General features: G+C 34.6%; 3 pseudogenes; all 3 read left to right on the forward strand.

Annotated features, from left to right (window-relative positions):
- Positions 1–1,438: 1,438 nt before the first annotated feature.
- LOC125594905 lies at positions 1,439–2,456 on the forward strand (annotated as a pseudogene).
- Positions 2,457–7,503: 5,047 nt separating this feature from the next.
- On the forward strand, positions 7,504–8,804 carry LOC125594908 (annotated as a pseudogene).
- A 1,851-nt stretch (positions 8,805–10,655) lies between these two features.
- Positions 10,656–11,554, forward strand: LOC125594904 (annotated as a pseudogene).
- Positions 11,555–21,715: the final 10,161 nt, after the last annotated feature.

Raw genomic sequence — 21,715 nt, forward strand, 5'->3', positions numbered from 1 at the left:
GTTTTTTTTTTGCTGATGTGGACCCTCTATGTTCCCAAAATGTCACTTTAATTATAAAGGATTTCGAAAGTAAGTAATTAAAATGTAAAACTATTTTATAATTTATAATGCCACGTGTCTCTTTCGGCAGAAGTTTTTTTTTGCTGTGTGGACCCCTATTTGGAGCCTCACTCCAGGTCCCTTTTATTAGTAAGCATATGTCGAATAAAATTGTTTATTATGTTTTTTACTATTTTTCACCTTGATTTTCGCTGGATTGTTTTTTTTTTTTCCATTCTTATTGAGCCTTCCAAGTTCCCTTTTATTAGTATTGTTATGTTTCATATTTTTTCAATTTTTTTATGTTAGTAATATTAAAAATTTAAACTATCGTTTTTACATTTCAAATATGTAAGGTAAATTCCTATTTTGCCTGCCGGCACGTGTCCCTTTTCGGGAGATATTATTTTCGCTGATGTTGACGCCCTATGGAGCCTCAAAAGCTCCCTTTTTTAGTTAGAGAGTTTAATATTAAAATGTAAAACTATATTTTATACACGTGTCATCTTTCGGGAGAAGTTTTTTTTTTGTGCTGATGTGGACCCTCTATGGAGCCTCGGTCTTATGTGTTTCATATCGATGTAAGGATTTTAAAATTCTATTAACTATTAATTTTCTTTTGAAACGTACCCTTCGGAACGTTCTTCTTTAAATTACCTAATGACCTCAACCCTTTTCTCCCAAATATTTTTTACCCTTTTTCTTCGTCCTTTTTTTCTCCGTTCCATCTTTTTTTCCTCAATTTTACAATTTGTTTTTTATTCCCATTATTTATATATTTACTTATTCTTTTCATGTTTCTTTAAAATTTTTTCTCCTTCGCTCTCTCTCTTTTTTTTTTCCGCTGATCTTCTTTTAACCTCTTTACCCTTCTTTATTCTCACTTCGTCCTCCTCTCTCGGGAGAAGTTTTTTTTTGATGATGTGGACCCTTATGGAGCCTCAAAAGTCACTTTTATTAGTAAGAATTTCGAAAGTAATTAATATTAAAATGTAAAACTCTTTTTATGCCACGTGTCATCTTTGGGAGAAACTTTTTCACTGATGTGGACGCCCTATGGAGCTTCAAAAGCTCCATTTTATTTGTAGAGATATGTTTAATGTGTATTTTTTTCCATTTTTTTTGTTTATGTTGTATGTTTACATTTTTTTTACAATTTTCGAAATTAGTAATATTAAAATGTAAAACTATATTTTATGCCACGTGTCATCTTTCGGGAGAAATTTTTTTCGCTGATGGGACGCCCATGGAGCCTCAAAAGCTCCCTTTTATTAGTAGAGATTTCACTTCTAGTTATATATTTTAATCAATATTTGTATATTATATCTTTTGATGGGACAGTGCAACTATATATTTTTATATATCTCTATCAATACCGTAAACCACTAAGCTTTCCTCGGATCTCCGAATGACGAAGAAGAAGCTCACCCCTTTGGAAGATCCACCGACGGCATCTTCAACCGACGACGATCAAGTCGAGGCCTTGTCCGGAGACGATGAAAAGAACAGATCTCCGACGATTCTTTCCTCTGACCATCTCATGAATCCAGTCGCCATCCCGTCCGCGAAGAGATCCAAATCTGAGAAGCCGATCGCCGTCACCAAACCCAAGGCGGTGAAGAAGCGGGCCGATCGAAACGACCTCCGTCAGTGCAAAAAACGGGCCAGAATTGCAGAGGAGGCGAAGAAACCGTCGTCGTTTCAGAGGCTGTGGAGGCGTGAGCGAAGATGAGGTCTCTTTGCTTCAAGGTATGATCGATTTCAAAGCTGATTCGGGGAAGAGTCCGTACGAGGACATGGAGGTTTTACGAACTCGCCAGCAAGTCGATTAGCTTCGAGGCTAGTAAGATCCAGTTCGTGGGATAAGATTAGGTCTTTGAAGAGGAAGTATATGGGGAAAGCCAAGCACGGTGCTGAGTCCTTGACTAAAGCTCATGATATTGACTGTTTGAAATTGGCCACGTGTATTTGGGGATTGGCTCTCGAATCTAATTCGAGTGCGAAGATCTTGGTAAAGAAGAAGAAGAAGAAGTTGTGGCTCCTGAATCTGCTAATGGTGACAAAGTAGAAGAAGATAGGGAGGTCTTGGTTAGTGGTGGCGAAAAGGATAAGGAAGTGTTGATTAATGGAGGAGGAGCTTCCAAGTCTCATGGTGTGAGAGCAGATGACTGGTTTGAAGACTCGTTTCTTGTAGGATCTATTGCAGGTTTAGGTGTGAGTGAACAGTTTGTGAAACAGAAATGGAGCATGGTGACAGTGGAGAACGAAGAAGAGGATGGAAGAGAAGTGGAAGTTGTTGCAGGCCAAAGAAATGGAACTGGTGCTGCACAAGACTGACTTTATGCGTGAGATAGGCTCTGTCATTGCTGAAGCATCTTAAGAAGAAGAAGCTATTAGGTATATAATGGTTTATTCGGTTAGAACAGAAACGGAGCAGGGTTGCTATGTCTCTTTTGGTTGTGTAATTTAGGACTTCCCTTGTCTTCCTACTTAAGTTTCTGGTTTGCTAGTTGATCTTGTGAACTCATTTTTTGGATTGTTGCTTGCTTATGTACACGTAAGTAAGTTCTGCCAAATTCGGGTAATTAGCTACAAGACTTTCTTTTGTAAGACCGTTAGCACGTTGCCAACATTAAGATCTCGAGGTCTGTCTTAAACAGATTTTACAACGGCCTTTGATTCTCTTTAAAAAAAAACCTTTAGCCAGGTGAAAAAAAAAATATCTATCAATACCGAAATTACATTGAGTTCCTTTTTTAAACTCACTATGTAACTTTTATTTTATATATATGTGGAAACAATAATTATATATCTCTTTTGTATCATAAAAATTAATATGTTTATTTATTGTAATAGTAGATGTTGTTGCATCTACTTGCTAATCATGTACTTATTATACTATAAAAACTTCATAAACTATAATTATTTTGATTTTGATTTTGATATTAGTCACATTAATATGCGACGTTTTACATGATTGAGATTATGTGCGTTTAAAATCATTAAAACATGTTTGTAATATATTTTGTCAGTAAACCACATAGATTGAAGATCTTTATTTTTTGAAAAATATTCGTGATATATCTCTTAATTTATTTAGTTTTATATAAAAACATTTCATTTAATAAATGTAAGTAAAATAATAAATAGAATTGGTGTTAAAAAAATAGAAAAAATGACAAGACTAATACAAAAAAGTGAGCTAATGACTATACTAATAATTATAGATTAGATTAATTAAATTTAAAGTAAGAATACCTTTGAGTCTATGAAAAGCATTCAATTCCCATGAATAAGTTTGGCTTTTGGAAGTTGCGGGTTTCCCAACAATGAATCCACCTAACAAAAAGTTTGTTGTTATAAAAAAATCACATTCAATGTCATTAAAGGTTTCTGGAACGGCAAGAGTTGATAGTGAAACCATTTTTTTGCTCGAGTGCTTTGAAATTTTGCTTAATAGTGTGAGGTTGATGTGGATGGAATAATGAGTTTTATAGGGACTTTCTTGATGTAAAATTATACATTTTTTTTTGTTTACTGTGGTATTTTCCATTTTTATATATTTTACTACCATTTAAAGATAAAGTACATTTTAAGATAGATGCTTAAATCTTAATGTACTTTTTCCATTTTTTTAAATGTTTATTTCCATTTCTTATATTTTTATTTACGTAATATCTAATTTTATATTTTTAAATAGATATATTAAATATTAATGCACTTTTTCCATTTTTTAAATTGTGTATTTACTTATATATATATTTTACATTTTAAGATAGATGTTTAATGCTTGATGAACTTTTTCCATTTTTAAAAAATAGTGTATTTACTTATTATTACATATATAATTCATATATATAATTTTACATTATTTACTTATTATTTATTTTCATGTATATGTATTTCCATTTCTTGTACTTTTAATTTACTTAATATCTATATTTTACATTTTTAGATAGATGTTTAAATCTTAATGTATGTTTTCCATTTTTTAAATTGTATATTTCCATTTGTTATACTTTCTATTTACGTAATATCTATATTTTAAATTTTAATATATATTTTTAAATCTTAATGTAATTTCCCCCATTTTTTAAATTTGGTATTCACTTATATTATATATTTACTTATTATTTATTTTTCTTTATATTGTGTATTTCTATTTCTTATACTTTCTATTTACTAATAATTTTATATTTTAAGATTGATTTACATTTTAAGATAGATGTTTAAATACTAATGTATTTTTTTCCATTTTTTTAAATTGTGTATTTCCTTTTCTAATACTTTCTATTACTTAATATTTATATTTTACATTTTAAGATAGATGTTTAATATTTAATATTCTCTTTTCATTTTTTAATAATGTGTGCATTTACTTATTATTGTATATATAATTCGTATATTTATATATTTATAATATTTACTTATTATTTATTTTTCTATATATTGAGTATTTCTCTTTCTTATACTTTATATTTAGTTAATGTTATATATTTTATATTTTAAGATAGATGTTTAAATCTTTACGTATTTTTCTATTTTTAATGTAAAACGGCAATGTTTAATAGAAGAACTTGGACAATAGTCAAATAGTTATATTTATGTTTTTTTTTCTTTTTTTAATAATAAAATTCTAATGTTACATTATGAAGATAACCCGTTTTCTTAGTGAACAATGGTAATCTTACACATGTTTAATGTAGTTTTTTCCATTTTTTTATGTTGTATGTTTACATATTATTGTTATTTTTAAATGTAAAATGGTAATTTTACATATGTTTAATGTAGTATTTCCATTTTTTATGTTGTATGTTTACATATTATTTATTATTTTCGAAATTATATATAATTTTTTTTTACAAAATAGTAATGTTACATTATGGAGATAAGCTATCTTTTTTTAGTGAAAAATAGTAATCTTACATATGTTTAATGTAGTTTTTTTCATTTTTTATGTTGTATGTTTACATATTATTTTCTAAAAATAAAAATGTAAAATGGTAATCTTACATATGTTTAATGTAGTATTTCCATTTTTATGTTGTATGTTTTACATATATTTATTATTTTCAAAATTATATATAATGTTTTTTTGTTTTTTTTTATAAAACGGTAATGTTACATTATGGAGATAGCCGTCTTTTTTTAAGTGAAAAATAGTAATCTTACATATGTTTAATTTAGTTTTTAATTTTCACATTTTTATGCTGTATGTTTACATATTTTTTATAATTTTCGAAAATAAGTAATATTAAAATGTAAAACTATATATTTAATGCCATGTGTCATCTTTCGAGATTATATTATATATTTACTTATTATTTATTTTTCTTTCTATTGTGTATTTTTTATTTCTTATACTTTCTATTTACTAATAATTTTATATTTTAAGATTGATTTACATTTTAAGATAGATGTTTAAATACTAATGTACTTTTCTATTTTCTTAAATTGTGTATTTCCTTTTCTTATACTTTCTATTTGCGTAATATCTATATTTTACATTTTACATTTTAAGATAGATGTTTAAATCTTAATATACTTTTTCCATTGTTTTTAAGTTGTGTATTTCTTTTTCTTATATTTTCTATTTACTTAATATCTATATTTTACATTTTAAGATATATGTTTAATATTTAATATACTCTTTCCATTTTTAAAAAATTGTGCATTTACTTATTATTGTATATATAATTCATATATTTATATATTATAATATTTACTTATTATTTATTTTTATATATTGAGTATTTCTCTTTTTTATACTTTATATTTAGTTAATGTCTATATTTTATATTTTAAGATAGATGTTTAAATCTTTACGTATTTTTCTATTTTTAATGTAAAACGGCAATGTTTAATAGAAGAACTTGGACAAATAGTCAAACATATTTATGTTTAATGTAGTATTTCCATTTTTATGTTGTATGTTTTACTTATATTTATTATTTTCGAAATTATATATAATGTTTTTTTGTTTTTTTTTTATAAAACGGTAATGTTACATTATGGAGATAAGCCGTCTTTTTTTTTTAAGTGAAAAATAGTAATCTTACATATGTTTAATGTAGTTTTTTTTTCCATTTTTTAATGATGTATGTTTACATATTTTTTACAATTTTCGAAAATAATTAGTATAAAATGTAAAACTATATTTTATGCCACGTGTCATCTTTCGGGATAAATTTTTTCCGCTGATGTGGACGCCCTATGGAGCCTCAAAAGCTCCCTTTTATTAGTAGAGAAGTCAAACATATTTATGTTTAATGTAGTATTTCCATTTTTTAGTTGTATGTTTTACTTATATTATTATTTTCGAACTTATATATAATTTTTTTGTTTTTTTTATAAAACGGTAATGTTACATTATGGAGATAAGCCGTCTTTTTTTTTTAAGTGAAAAATAGTAATCTTACATATGTTTTAATGTAGTTTTTCCATTTTTTAATGCTGTATGTTTACATATTTTTTACAATTTTCGAAAATAATTAATAATTAAAATGTAAAACTATTTTTTATTGCCACGTGTCATCTTTTCGGGATAAATTTTTTCCGCTGTTGTATGTTTTACTTATATTTATTATTTTCGAAATTATATATAATGTTTTTGTTTTTTTTTTAAAAAACGGTAATGTTACATTTGGAGATAAGCCGTCTTTTTTTTTAAGTGAAAAATAGTAATCTTGTACATGTTTTTTTTTTTTTTTTTTAGTTTTTTTTCCATTTTTTATGATGTATGTTTACATATTTTTTACAATTTTCGAAAATAATTAATATTAAAATGTAAAACTATATTTTATGCCACGTGTCATCTTTCGGGATAAATTTTTTTCCGCTGATGTGGACGCCCTATGGAGCCTCAAAAGCTCCCTTTTATTAGTAGAGAAGTCAAACATATTTATGTTTAATTGTAGTATTTCCATTTTTATGTTGTATGTTTTACTTATTTTATTATTTTCGAACTTATATATAATGTTTTTTTTTTTTTTTTTTTAAAACGGTAATGTTACATTATGGAGATAAGCCGTCTTTTTTTTTAAGTGAAAAATAGTAATCTTACATATGTTTAATGTAGTTTTTCCATTTTTTAATGCTGTATGTTTACATATTTTTTACAATTTTCGAAAATAATTATATAAAAAAATGTAAAACTATATTTTATGCCACGTGTCATCTTTCGGGATAAATTTTTTTCCGCTGATGTGGACGCTTCCATTTTTTTATGTTGTATGTTTACATATTTTTTACAATTTTCGAAAATTAGTAATATTAAAATGTAAAATACTATATTTTATGCCACGTGTCATCTTTCGGGAGAAATTTTTTTCGCTGATGTGGACGCCCTATGGAGCCTCAAAAGCTCCCTTTTATTAGTAGAGATTTCACTTCTAGTTTTATATATTTTTATCAATATTTGTATATTATATCTTTTGATGGGACAGTGCAACTATATATTTTTTATACATCTATCAATACCGTAAACACTAAAGCTTTCCTCGGAATCTCCGAATGACGAAGAAGAAGCTCACCCCTTTGGAAGATCCACCGACGGCATCTTCAACCGACGACGATCAAGTCGAGGCCTTGTCCGGAGACGATGAAAAAGAACAGATCTCCGACGATTCTTCCTCTGACCATCTCATGAATCCAGTCGCCATCCCGTCCGCGAAGAGATCCAAATCTGAGAAGCCGATCGCCGTCACCAAACCCAAGGCGGTGAAGAAGCGGCCGATCGAAACGACCTCCGTCAGTGCAAAACGGGCCAGAATTGCAGAGGAGGCGAAGAACCGTCGTCGTTTCAGAGGCTGTGGAGCGAGGAAGATGAGGTCTCTTTGCTTCAAGGTATGATCGATTTCAAAGCTGATTCGGGGAAGAGTCCGTACGAGGACATGGATAGGTTTTACGAACTCGCCAGCAAGTCGATTAGCTTCGAGGCTAGTAAGATCCAGTTCGTGGATAAGATTAGGTCTTTGAAGAGGAAGTATATGGGGAAAGCCAAGCACGGTGCTGAGTCCTTGACTAAAGCTCATGATATTGACTGTTTGAAATTGGCCACGTGTATTTGGGGATTGGCTCTCGAATCTAATTCGAGTGCGAAGAAGCTTGGTAAAGAAGAAGAAGAAGAAGTTGTGGCTCCTGAATCTGCTAATGGTGACAAAGTAGAAGAAGATAGGGAGGTCTTGGTTAGTGGTGGCGAAAAGGATAAGGAAGTGTTGATTAATGGAGGAGGAGCTTCCAAGTCTCATGGTGTGAGAGCAGATGACTGGTTTGAAGACTCGTTTCTTGTAGGATCTATTGCAGGTTTAGGTGTGAGTGAACAGTTTGTGAAACAGAAATGGAGCATGGTGACAGTGGAGACGAAGAAGAGGATGGAAGAGAAGTGGAAGTTGTTGCAGGCCAAAGAAATGGAACTGGTGCTGCACAAGACTGACTTTATGATGCGTGAGATAGGCTCTGTCATTGCTGAAGCATCTTAAGAAGAAGAAGCTATTAGGTATATAATGGTTTATCGGTTAGAACAGAAACGGAGCAGGGTTGCTATGTCTCTTTTTGTTGTGTAATTTAGGACTTCCCTTGTCTTCCTACTTAAGTTTCTGGTTTGCTAGTTGATCTTGTGAACTCATTTTTTGGATTGTTGCTTGCTTATGTACACGTAAGTAAGTTCTGCCAAATTCGGGTAATTAGCTACAAGACTTTCTTTTGTAAGACACGTTAGCCAACATTAAGATCTCGAGGTCTGTCTTAAACAGATTTTACAGGCCTTTGATTCTCTTTAAAAAAAAACCTTTAGCCAGGTGAAAAAAAAAAATATCTATCAATACCGAAATTACATTGAGTTCCTTTTTTAAACTCACTATGTAACTTTTATTTATATATATTGGAAACAATAATTATATATCTCTTTTGTATCATAAAAATTAATATGTTTATTTATTGTAATAGTAGATGTTGTTGCATCTACTTGCTAATCATGTACTTATTATACTATAAAAACTTCATAAACTATAATTATTTTGATTTTGATTTTGATATTAGTCACATTAATATGCGACGTTTTACATGATTGAGATTATGTGCGTTTAAAATCATTAAAACATGTTTGTAAATATATTTTGTCAGTAAAACCACATAGATTGAAGATCTTTATTTTTTTGAAAAATATTCGTGATATATCTCTTAATTTATGTAGTTTTATATAAAAAACATTTCATTTAATAAATGTAAGTAAAATAATAAATAGAATTGGTGTTAAAAAAAATAGAGAAAATGACAAGACTAATACAACAAAAGTGAGCTAATGACTATACTAATACAAATCTTTTGAAAATGACTAGAGTGTTTTTAGAACCCTAGTAAATTACTGTTTAAGTCCTTTATTTTTATTTTTAGTTGTGATTATTTTAATTTGAAAATCCACATCAGAAGTAATGATACCCACACGTCACCTAACACGAAGGAAAATCAAACGACGATCATTAACTTCTCCGAGACTGTTCTCCCACTAAACCCACTAACCCTAACTTTTTCGAAATCGTACTGTCTCTCACTACAACTCTTCTCGGCAAAGCGGTTTCTTCTTTAAAATAATCTCCGTAATCTTCTTCTCTCTAGTCTCCGTAAGCGTTTTTTCTGAAATCGTGTGTCCGTAAGCTTCTTCTTCTCAATTGGTTGTCTCCTCAAATCTCCGTAATCGTATTCTCTGGTATATTTCGAGGCTTTGCTTTGATTTTATTCGAGTATTTGAGTGAGTATAATTATGCTGTGAGTTAGATATATGTTTTGTCTGAGTTTGAGTTGTATTCGTTACGACTGATTTAGGATCCTTAACGACTGATTTAGGATCCTTAACGACTGATTTATAGAAGGTAATTGTGACTGATTTAGTATTCTTTGTGACTGATTTATTTATGTAATGATGCTGAGTTATGTTTTGTATGTTTTGTGGCTTGTTTATTTTATGTCTTTCTTCTGATTTATCATTGATAAGTTATATATGTCTTTTTTGATCAGATGGATGTTTCCGAAGATCTAGCAAGTGATTACCCTCAAGACTTTACCTTGAAGGGGCTTCTATTTTTTTGAAAACAAAAGCATTAATACGAATAGCCATTTTTCTGAGATCCCTCGACTTAGACAAGCAATTGGAATAGATGTGTGGGATAATCTGAAGACGTATCCTGTTGGATTGATTGCTAAACTGGCTGAGAGCAAATTGGTGTGGTCTGGTAAGACCGTACATTATCTACTTTGTAGACAGCTGCGAGTCTATAAAGGAGATTTGTCTCTCTCTCGTTGTTGATCAACCTCTCAGGTTTAGCTTAATAGAACTTGGTGAGATCACGGGTTTAAACACAAATCCACTGCCAGAAGAAAGTTTTGAACCTGATCAAGAGAATTACAAAACGTTGTGGGAGTTGTTAAAGTGCCGCTTGGGTACGGACCCAAGTTTGATGAACTTATAGAAGCTTTAAACGGAGTGTCCATTCTGGAGTGCTGATCAGCGGAAATGGTATGGGCTGTTGTTTCTTCAAGCCATTGGACTTTATGGCTTGCATCATAATTGTAGAATACCCTTTGAAAGTGCAAAAAGAGTATTCGATGATGACGCCCTGATGACTTATCCTTGGGGTCGGACTGCCTATGAATTTCTTGTTGATTCTATCAAGTTTTTGCATCCACAAGGAGGGTCGTACACCCTTAGCGGCTTCAAGGACGTGTTATTGGTTTGGGCGTATGAATCTGTCACAGTGTTCGGAGAGCTTTATGGTAGAAAAGTGAATCCAGACGAAATTCCGCTTTTGCGATGGGGTGGAAGTCGTACTCGTGCAAGTGGTGATTTTACAAATAAAGTAACACCTCAAGAATGCCGAGGCGTGCCTCACCACTTGCTCGGAGTGTTTGACTCCGAAGCTGGCAACCTAACGGCCACCGACTTCTGCTTCTGCCTTGCGTCACAAAAATCTCAACACTCTCTCTTCTCAACACAAGCTTCCTATCGTAGCCGGTGGATCAAACTCATACATCGAAGCACTTGCGATCATTCGTCTATTTCTGTCTGGATTCTTGTTAAACAAGTACCAATGCTGTTTTATTTTGGTCGACGTTTCCTTACCGTTCTTAACTCATTCGTCTCAAAACGTGTCGATCGTATGATGGAAGCAGGATTACTCGAGGAAGTAAGAGAATTACACGATCCGAAAGCTGATTATTCTGTCGGATACCGACGAGCTAATCGGTGTCCCCGAGCTTCACGAGTACTTATGATGCTACGAATCTCTAGTGGACCGTGGGTACACAGAGAAAGATGCTTGACGCAGCGGTTAAAAAGATTAAGGAGAACACAGAGATTCTAGCTTGTCGACAGTTACTTAAGATTCAACGTCTGAGCAAGAAGTGGAAGTTGTCTATGCACCGCGTGGACGCAACAGAAGTGTTCTTGAAACGTACCGAGGAAGAAGCAGACGAGGCTTGGGAGAATCTAGTAGCGAGACAGACCAAGAGAAGAGAATAGTTGATAAGTTCTGTGATAAACCAAGTGATGAAAAATGATGATGTTGAGCACTGTTTGACCTCCATTGGAGCGGCGTCTTACGGCGGAGGAAGTGGAAGTAGAGGCTCAACAATATGGTATGAGAAGGTTTTGTCTTTTGGTCGTGTGTGCTTTTTGGGGTGTAAAAGTGAGATTGCTACGTAGCGACCGAGCGAGATTTTATATTTATTTATTATACCGAGCGAGAGACGACGATTGTTGACCGCGGCGGTCCTCTGAAACTCGTGCTCACCACTCCAATCTGCCACAATCTTCTTCTTCACTGTGCCGAGCTTGGGATTTCAAGCTTGTCGTTCTCTGTTCAAACTCATCAAGACGATGTGATCTCACATCTCTTATACATAAATTATTATATTATAAGTTGAAGAACATTGGTGATTAGCACAGATGAAAATCATCCACGAAATTTTGTTCACATTATATAAAAATAGGTCCACATGAACTCATATCCATATTTATATATCCACATTCTGAGTCCACAATTCCAATGACCCGCAGGTCTTTGTTCATATTTTCACTAATCCACATTTTTGATTTTTAAATTTTCTTTGTCTACATATTTTGCGTACATGTCAATTTTTTTTTTAAAGATTTCAAATTTGTAATAGTAGAAGTAATTGTCGTACATATTCTTGTATTTCTTTGATTCATATATTCACAAGTTACTCGTCATCCACAATTCGTCACAACTTGTCATCCATAATTCGTCATCCACAACTCTCCATTTTCCATAAAGATAAATTTGTCAAAAATACACTTAAGCCCCACCAGAAAGTGCCTCATAAGTGGAAAGTAACTCTCAATGTAAAGGAAAGACAAAAAGTGTCTTTATGTGTAATCAACTCTACCTTTATACACATAATTCATTAAGAATTACATCTTTTTTAAACTCATTATACACAAACAATAGTTTTATTATACACACACCAGTAGGAAACAACTTTAACCACATTTTTTTATTCTTAAAATCATAACTACTCAAAATTACAATATAACAATATACTACAACAATATGACTATAGCCCATCGAGACATATCAAATTCGACCACATGATATTATATTTTCTAAGAAATCAGATTCATTCAATATATTGACGGAGGTAATCTTTATTTAAATCAGATTCATTCAATATATTCCCAATCACAATTCATTCAAATATAACTTACAGATAAATGTCGATGGCTCTGCAATTCTGGCCCGTTTTGATCCGTTTTCCAATATATTTTAACGGATCAATATATTGAATCTAGGAATCTGCATGAGTAAAGCATCCTTGACCATCCAGTCCTGAATTTAATCTGTCATACTAGACAACTGGAAAAGGCTACCGTTGAACTAGAAAGCTAGTGAGCATTATCAACTTACGCCTAAGGCTTAACTAGAAGCATCGATCAATACTATCTTTTGACAATCGATCGATATTTGTGAAAGGTTTATCGATCGATATCCCTATAGGACCATCGATCGACACTTTCTTGTGATCAATATACGACAGTTGAGATCCAAGTTCTAGTTAGTAATCAGTAAGATTGTTAATCAGTGAAACATTGCATCATTGATCATGTATGTCTAAGGGGTTGAGCTCTAATATCATGCATGCAACTGATACGCATATAGGATTATAATCTCCAATACCTGAATAGAAACCCTGCATCTAATACATTTCCAATAAGTTACACCCCCAAATCATCTTGTTAGTCGAGCAATAGACTTGCTCAATTAGGATTGCTATTTACTTTAAAACCATAAAACAACAAACACTTAGAATTAATAAATTACTATTTAATAGGTTCCCTAGCTCCTTGTGGATTCGATCCCTAAGTACTACAATTGAACCTCTTATTTGAGAGAGTAATTCACTGCTTAGGGTAATTTGAGTGGTATCAAATTTGGCGCCATTGCCGGGGAGCTTTGATCGCCATTAGATTTAGTGTTATTAATTCTTTTCTTTTTCTTTACCCCCATTCTGACACAAAAAAATTTTCTTGTTTCACGTGCATGCCCAGCAGTACCAGAAGCAACAAGGAAAAACACTGCTATTCTCAGAAGATCCTGCTCACCTGGAATGCACAATCCGTAAAGGTCAACTTATCACATCGATCGACGCAGCATCTTTCACGTCGACTGATTCTCGCACCAACCCATCGACCGATACCCGACCTTCATCGTCGACCGACTATACCTCGTTCGACATCGATTGATCCTACACCGCTTACATCGATCGATCCCAGTCGCGGAACATGGTTGCGACTGTTATTCTCAGAAAAGGATGAGAATGGAAACCTGTATGACCAGGATGGTCATTCGCGTAATACAACAAGTCAGAAACTAGACACTCAGGGGAATGTAATCCCTGATGCTGATACTACGAGAGAGCTGCTCAACCTGTAGAAGAGGCTGCTCCACCAAAGGCACTGGCCGACTACAATCGTCACGACGAGTACTACACCAACAGATCAGCTATTCGCCTTCCAGAGATTCAGAAGGAGAGAGAATTTTAGCAGCCTCAGTACTCAGTACTATACACTTGTGTCGCAGCTATCTACTCTGGGTTATCGCACGAGCATCCTATGGATCATCTGGAGAGTTCGAGGATCTTATCGCTGCTATTCGTATGGATGGAGTCCCTGAGGACTACCTATTGGTCATGCTCTTCAAGTATACTCTAACTGAGAGAAGCGATGCACTGACTTAAGTAGCTACCCACATGATCTCTAAAATCTGGGGCCGACATCAAGAATGCTTTCTTGCAAAAATTCTTTGATGAGGCATGCGCTGAAGACTTGAGGAGCAAAATTGCTACGTTCGCGGAGGAGACTGGAGAGTCTTTTAAAGATGCGTGGATCAGGTTCAAGTTCTTCCAGCGAGACTGTCTACACTATGGATTCAATGAAGTGCAACTGCTAAGCACTTTCTTCAGAGGTATCGCCTTGAGGTATCAAATGGCTCTGATACAGTAGCTAGCGAGAAAGTTCAACACCAGGAATCCGGTGGAGGCTATGAGACTGATATAAAATCTAGCAAACAGCAGCAGCACCAAGAACACTAACTTTGAGAGGAAGAAGTTTGTTGCATCCCTAGGAAAGGAACAGAGGGACGAAGTTAGAGCAAAGTTAGATGTGGTTCATGAGCTCTTAGGAAGCATGTCTCTTCAGCTGAAGGAGCAGTAGTGTAGAAATGAGGAGAAGAGATGTGAAGAGGTAGTTGAGAAATGGGGAGAAGAGAGATGTTACAGAGTACTAGATTCAGAGATCTGGAAACCAGTGTGGAAACAAAAACTTCTATGGTAATGGTCAGAGGAGTAACCAGAGTTCACAGTTCCAGAAACCTTTCAGCAACAACAGCAGAGGCTATGGAAACTTATACTACCAGAATCACCACCACAGACTTAGGAAAGCAAGATTGATGCACTACTTGACAGAGTTCTGGAAGGACAACAGCAACTCACTGTGGACTTCAATGGAAAGATAGATTCTACCTACAACAGTCTGAACACAAGAATTGAGACCTTAGGAACTCAAGTGAGGAAGCTTGAAATGCAAGTGGCTCAGACTGGAGACACTATACAGAGGCAAGAAGCCTTGGCTAGAGAGAGGTGAGTTGAGAAAGCAAAACACCACGTGAATGCCATCCTAGATGATGATTTCAGGCAAGTGGTGAAGCATGAGAAGCTTGAAGAAGGAGACTTCGAAGTCGAAAGCTCCATGAGTTTCAGCGGATCACACTGGTGTCGACCGATGTCAACGGATGCATATCGCTCGACAGACCAAGACGAAGATCGATCGACGGATTACTCTAGACATAGATCGACGTCATCTGCTGAATCGACTGCGGAGTGTAGTGCAGTTCGAATCATGACTCATGAGGAATTTGCAGAAAAAAACACCCTCACCCATCCTCCCTTCTCTACGTCAAAATCGATCAACCGCATGAGCCAGACATCGATCGACAAAGAGAGACCGACATCGATCGACCCCCCTCACTTCCCATCGATCGACTGATACCTCTCACCCACCGAGTGCGATTACCATCAATTGATAGTAACTGAATCAACGCACTCAGACCACCACCTAAACCTTTAGCAAACCTACCAGAACCTACAACCAACCCTTCAGACACTACACCAGAGCCTATGCAAGTTGATGAGGCAACTGAGGGAAGAGTGTTAAAGAAAAAGGAAGGAGAAAACTCCTAAGAACATTAAGAGGGAAGCTAATGAGAAGAACATGATGGTTTCACTAAGAGAGTCCTCAGAATCCTAGTGGAGAAACAATTTGATGAAGTTTATTTCACATACCGGTTGTGGATGTTCTTCAAGGAGACTAAGGAAACTAAGGAGGACATTAGGAGAATGTTTCATCATGTCAGGGAAAGGATGAAACTAAGGATCACATTGAAGAAGAAGAGTGATCCTGGGAAGTTTGTAATACCATGTCTGGTAAAGGGTATTGAATTTCCCTATGCACTTTGTGACACAGGAGCATCAGTCAGTATCCTACCTAAGGTTATGGCAGACCAGCTGGGTCTGAAAATAGAGCCAAATGCCTCGTCATCTATATTTTCTTTATACTTCAAATCAGATAAACTTTCAGAACCAATCCTCAGGATGTTGAAGCCTTTGGTGTTTGGGGACTATCCAGATGCAATGAAGAGAGTCTTGGGACCGAGGTTACCTGTTTTCTCAGAGGGAGAGTCAGAGCAAGTTAAAGGTTCGTCTGACTTTTTAGGAATTATCCACTACACCACAGTCTATGTGAGAAACAGTACATCCACCACACCTTCTCTGCTTCCCAGAAGACAAGACTTCTTTACAGACATGGGAGCCGAGACGATCTGTAAGATTACTTTCTTTTCCACTCATCAATAGATCAAAACATGGCGTCTTGGTTCTTGTAACTGAAAAAATCTTCTTGTTCTTGTTTTGGATAAGTCATGGGGAATTCTACATTCTTTGAGGTAAGAACCTGCTCACAAAACTATTGATATCTTCTTCTTGACTTTAGAAGTCTTCCTTATTTGATTTGGATACTTGATAATTATGTAAACATACATTTACATTTGAGGTAAGAAGCTGTATTGATCCTGTAAACGGTTATAAAAATATGAGGAAGAGTAAGTAAGAGATGTTTTCTTCATAACCAATGCTCTTATTATTTTACTATTATAGATTATCAAAATCCCACCAGTTCTTGTCTCCATTTCTCAAAAAAGTCTCAAGCTTTTGACTTGTTTGACTGATTTTAATCCCATTCCTCATGCTTTACATTTTATAGGTTTTGACAAATGGAATCGAAGTGAAGTTGCAGAGGAATGCACTTAGTGTCATTGAAGCTCCTACAGGGAATGAAGATCAAGAAGATGATATTGAAGTCGACCATACGCAATGGAATAATCCCCTCATATGGGTAAGTTTGGTTCCTTGTCGGAAATCTGTAATTGTCTCATGTGTTAAGACATGTTCTTGTGTGTGTGAAGACATGTTCTTTGATTGTCTCTGATGTTACGTGTGTTAAGACATGTGCTTTGATTGTCTTTTCCAGCATCTGATGACACTTTGAAGCCTCATAAGGCGAAGCAGAGAGAGAGGATACAGATCAGCTCGGTTATCACAAAAGACAATGTGCAAAGCCTTATCTTGTGACTCACACTCAAAAAGCCAGAGTATTATTACTCCTCGTGCGAACATGGTAATGCCAGTATATTGTGGTGGTGACGACGGCGGTCCTCTGAAACTCGTGCTCACCACTCCAATCTGCCACAATTCTTCTTCTTCACTGTGCCGAGCTTGGGATTTCAAGCTTTGTCGTTCTCTGTTCAAACTCATCAAGACGATGTGATCTCACATCTCTTATACATAAATTATTATATATAAGTTAAAGAACATTGGTGATTAGCAGATGAAAACTCATCCACGAAATTTTGTTCACATTATATAAAAATAGGTCCACATGAACTCATATCCATATTATATATCCACATTTCTGAGTCTACAATTCCAATGACCCGCAGGTCTTTGTTCACATTTTCACTAATCCACATTTTGATTTTTAAATTTTCTTATTTGTCTACATATTTTGCGTACATGTCATTTTTTTTTAAAGATTTCAAATTTGTAATAGTAGAAGTAAACTGTCGTACATATTCTTTGTATTTCTTTGATTCATATATTCACAAGTTACTCGTCATCCACAATTCGTCACAACTTGTCATCCATAATTCGTCATCCACAACTCTCCATTTTCCATAAAGATAAATTTGTCAAAAATACACCTAAGCCCCACCAGAAAGTGCCTCACAAGTGGAAAGTAACTCTCAATGTAAGGAAAGACAAAAAGTGTCTTATGTGTAATCAACTCTACCTTTTATACACCTAAAATTCATTAAGATTACATCTTTTTTAAACTCATTATACACAAACAATAGTTTATTATACACACACCAGTAGGAAACAACTTTAACCCACTTTTTTATTCTTTAAAATCATAACTACTCAAAATTACAATATAACAAATATACTACAACAATATGACTATAGCCCATCGAGACATATCAAATTTGACCACATGATATATTATTTCTAAGAAATCAGATTCATTCAATATATTGACGGAGGTAATCTTTATTTAAATCAGATTCATTCAATATATTCCCAATCACAATTCATTCAATATATAACTTACAGATAAATGTCGATCGACACTTATGATGGAAGCAGGATTACTTATCAGTTTACAGCCTTGTTGTTACAGATAAATGCTTTTATCTGTAAAAACTAATCCGTTTTGTCTATGAGAAAGCTACAAATATATTTTATTGATTTAAATCCATAACTTTTTCCAGTTTACAGCCTTGTTTACAGATAAATGCTTTTTAAAGCCATAACATGAAAGCTATTTCTTATACAAAAGTATCCTTGGCTCGGCTCGGTCGCTACGTAGCGACCGAGCGAGACGGACGCTCGGTCGCTACGTAGCAACCGAGCTGTGTGCATGCTTGGTCGCCGCGTATCGATCGAGCTTGGCTTGTCCGCGGTCTGATTTCCATACTTGAGTTTGTCCGCGGCCGATTTGGATACATGTCCGTTGCCTTCGGACAATCGGTATTTAGTGGTTCGATTGAGATTTGGACGATATTTACTGCAAGGATCTTCGTAAAGATATCTTACGAAAGATTACTTTTCGTAAAACGTTTATGCTGATTTACGGGACTTCAGACATTGATTCCGTCGTGACCGATTTTGACCCTAACAATAACGGAGATCTCACAGTTATTTTTAGGAAGAGGAAGGAAGTAAACACAATGTCGACAGCGATTTCGTTCCTTGCGGTTCCTTCTCCGTATCCGACAATGTTTTTTTTTCTAATTGTTTTGTCATTCTTTTACCGGGCAATAATTTCGCGAAAATTTGAAATTAGAATCTGACGGAATTCCGACGGATAATTGTCCGTCGGACCCTAGGTTTATAACCACGAGCCCCTTCTCTTCCCCATTTCTCTCTTTCTTCATCGCGCGACTTCCTCTCTTCTCTCCGGACGATTCCCCCTGAAATCCGACGATATCTCCGGCGATCTCCCTCTTCTCTTACACAAATCATGTAAGGACCCTATCCCACTCTCTTAGGTTCTATTTGTTAGGTTTTGTGTAGTTTTGATAGATTTTTGTTAGGGTGATTGGTTAGGATTGTGATTGGTTGTATAATAGGTTAGAATTGTGATTTGGTTGAATAATTTGTTTTGTTGAATTGATTTAGAATTTTTTATTATTTTTTTATTTTTGGTATTTATAAAATCGGGTTTGTATATAAAATCAATTTTTGTATTTTACAAAATGATTTTTCTATATAAATTCGATTTTTGGATTTTACAAAAAACAATTTCTATATAAATTTGATTTTTTGGATTTTACAAAACATTTTAAATATCTATAAAAAACTTTTTTGTGATTAAATACATTATTGGGATTTAAAAATATTTTTTCATATATATATATTATTAAAACTATTTTTTTGTTATTAAACAATTTTTATTTATTAAAACTATTTTTGTTTATTAGAACTATTTTTATATATTTATTAAAAAAATTTAATTATATAAATCTTTTTCGTAATTAAATTATTGGGATTTTTTTTAATAAAAAAAATTAATTTATATATTTCTGTATTTATTAAATATATTTTTTAATTTACAGGTCTCATGATGACAACTCGGCCTCGACAGCGTCGTGGTCGTGGTGGTACGGGGAGCCAGTCTCGGGATTCCAGCCATCTTCAGGATTCCCCTTCGCCCCACAGCTCCAACCATACATCTCCCTCTGCTGCACCCGCTCATGCTCCTCTCGCTCCCGCTGCTGCATCCGCTCCTGTTCCTCCGGGGTCCTCCGGGAGTGATGAGGGTTGCGGAGTTGGTTCAACAGCCCGGTCGTGACCATCTTCCGTATCTCACTCCGTATCCACATGGACGGGGTCAAACATGGTAATTAAACATTTTTTTTTCTTTAAATTTGGATTCATTATTAACCGTTTGTTCTTTTAATAAGGTTCAACCGATCCGAGAACGGGATCAGCGCATGGATCAAACCGTATGATGTACTCGGTCCTCGACAGTGGACATCCGACTTTCACTCACTTCCCAACCGACAAGCAGGTTCTGTGGTTTCGTCAGTTGCGGTAAGTATTCTAATTTTTTACTTATATTTTTAATCTTTAATATAAATTTTCTACTAATTGTGTTTTTTTTCAGCAAGAGTTCAACTGGAATTCCGATGAGACGCTCTTTATCTATCACCACTTCGTCCATAAAGTAATGGACAACTATGGGAAGCAGATCCACGAGTGGAAGAAGAAGTGGGAAATCAATAAGGTTCGATTTAATTTATTAAACTATTTTTTAATTTATTAAAACTTTTTCTTTTTTTTTAATTAAAGGTCCCAAAGTCGATGAACGACACGGTCTGGAAGGAGTTGTGTGCGCATTGGGGATAAGGAGGAGACGAAAGAAACTTCTTCTCACCAACTCCACCAACCGCAGGAGCGACCGTAAAGGGAGGGCATCTACAAGCATAACTTGGGTGCTCAATCTATTGCCACTCTCGGAGATCGCATGGTAAGTTTAACCGCTTTTTCTTCAATTATTTGAGTTTCAGAATTTAAATTTATTGTGCATTTCTTCTAATTTCTAATGTTTCTTTAATTTTATGTTTTTTTTCAAGGCGGAAGAAATGATGGCGAGCCGGTCGATGATCTCGCCCTAATGAGGAGGGTATACCAACAAGAAGACCGGCCAGATTGATGACGGTCTTGTGAGGGACGTGGTCGACCTGGTCAAACTCAGGTGGTAGACGAAGTGTCTCAGCTTCAAACCGAGGATGACGCTTCGACGGCTTCGACCAACTTGTCCCGGTTTCGAATCAACGAAATCGTTGAATCCGTAAGTTCTTTTTTTTTAAAGTTCAATTCATTTATTTCTTGGTTTTTAATTTCTAAATTTGGCTTTTCTATTCAGTCGGTTCCAAAGAAGAAGGGACGTTTGTTCGGTTTGGGGTCGTCGCCATCCGTCGGTTCCTCTTCTTCTGCACCCACCGCCCTTTGTTGTGTACATCAGAAGGACATTACGGCAGTTGAAGGACAAAGATGATCGAATATCTTTGTTGGAGACCCAGATGGCGGCTCAACAGGCGGGCTATGAGGCACAGAGGAGGCTGAACCAGCAAATGATGGAGATGATGCAGAGGATGTACCCGAACGAGGTGTTCCCGGACGTGCCAGACCCGTAGTTTTTTTTTTCCCCAATCTCGGAATGTTTATTTTTATTTGTGAAACTTTGAATATTAATTAATATGATTTCAATTTTACTTTAATTTATTTTTCGAATTTAAATTTCAGAAATTTTATTTTTTCAAAAAAATTAATATTTTTTACATTCCGAGGAAATTAATTATATTTTTCACTAGATCGATCGATGCGTTTTTGAACAAAAACGCATCGATCGATCCGTTTTTTTTTTTTAAATATATCGAGGGACATTTCCCTCGGAATTTTCCGAGGGACAACTCCCTCGGAAAATTCCGAGGAACGGATCCCTCGGAATATACCGAGGGAACAGTTCCTCGGTATAAACCGAGGA

Source organism: Brassica napus, assembly GCF_020379485.1.
Source record: "Brassica napus cultivar Da-Ae chromosome C5 unlocalized genomic scaffold, Da-Ae chrC05_Random_7, whole genome shotgun sequence".
NCBI classification, from domain to species: domain Eukaryota; kingdom Viridiplantae; phylum Streptophyta; class Magnoliopsida; order Brassicales; family Brassicaceae; genus Brassica; species Brassica napus.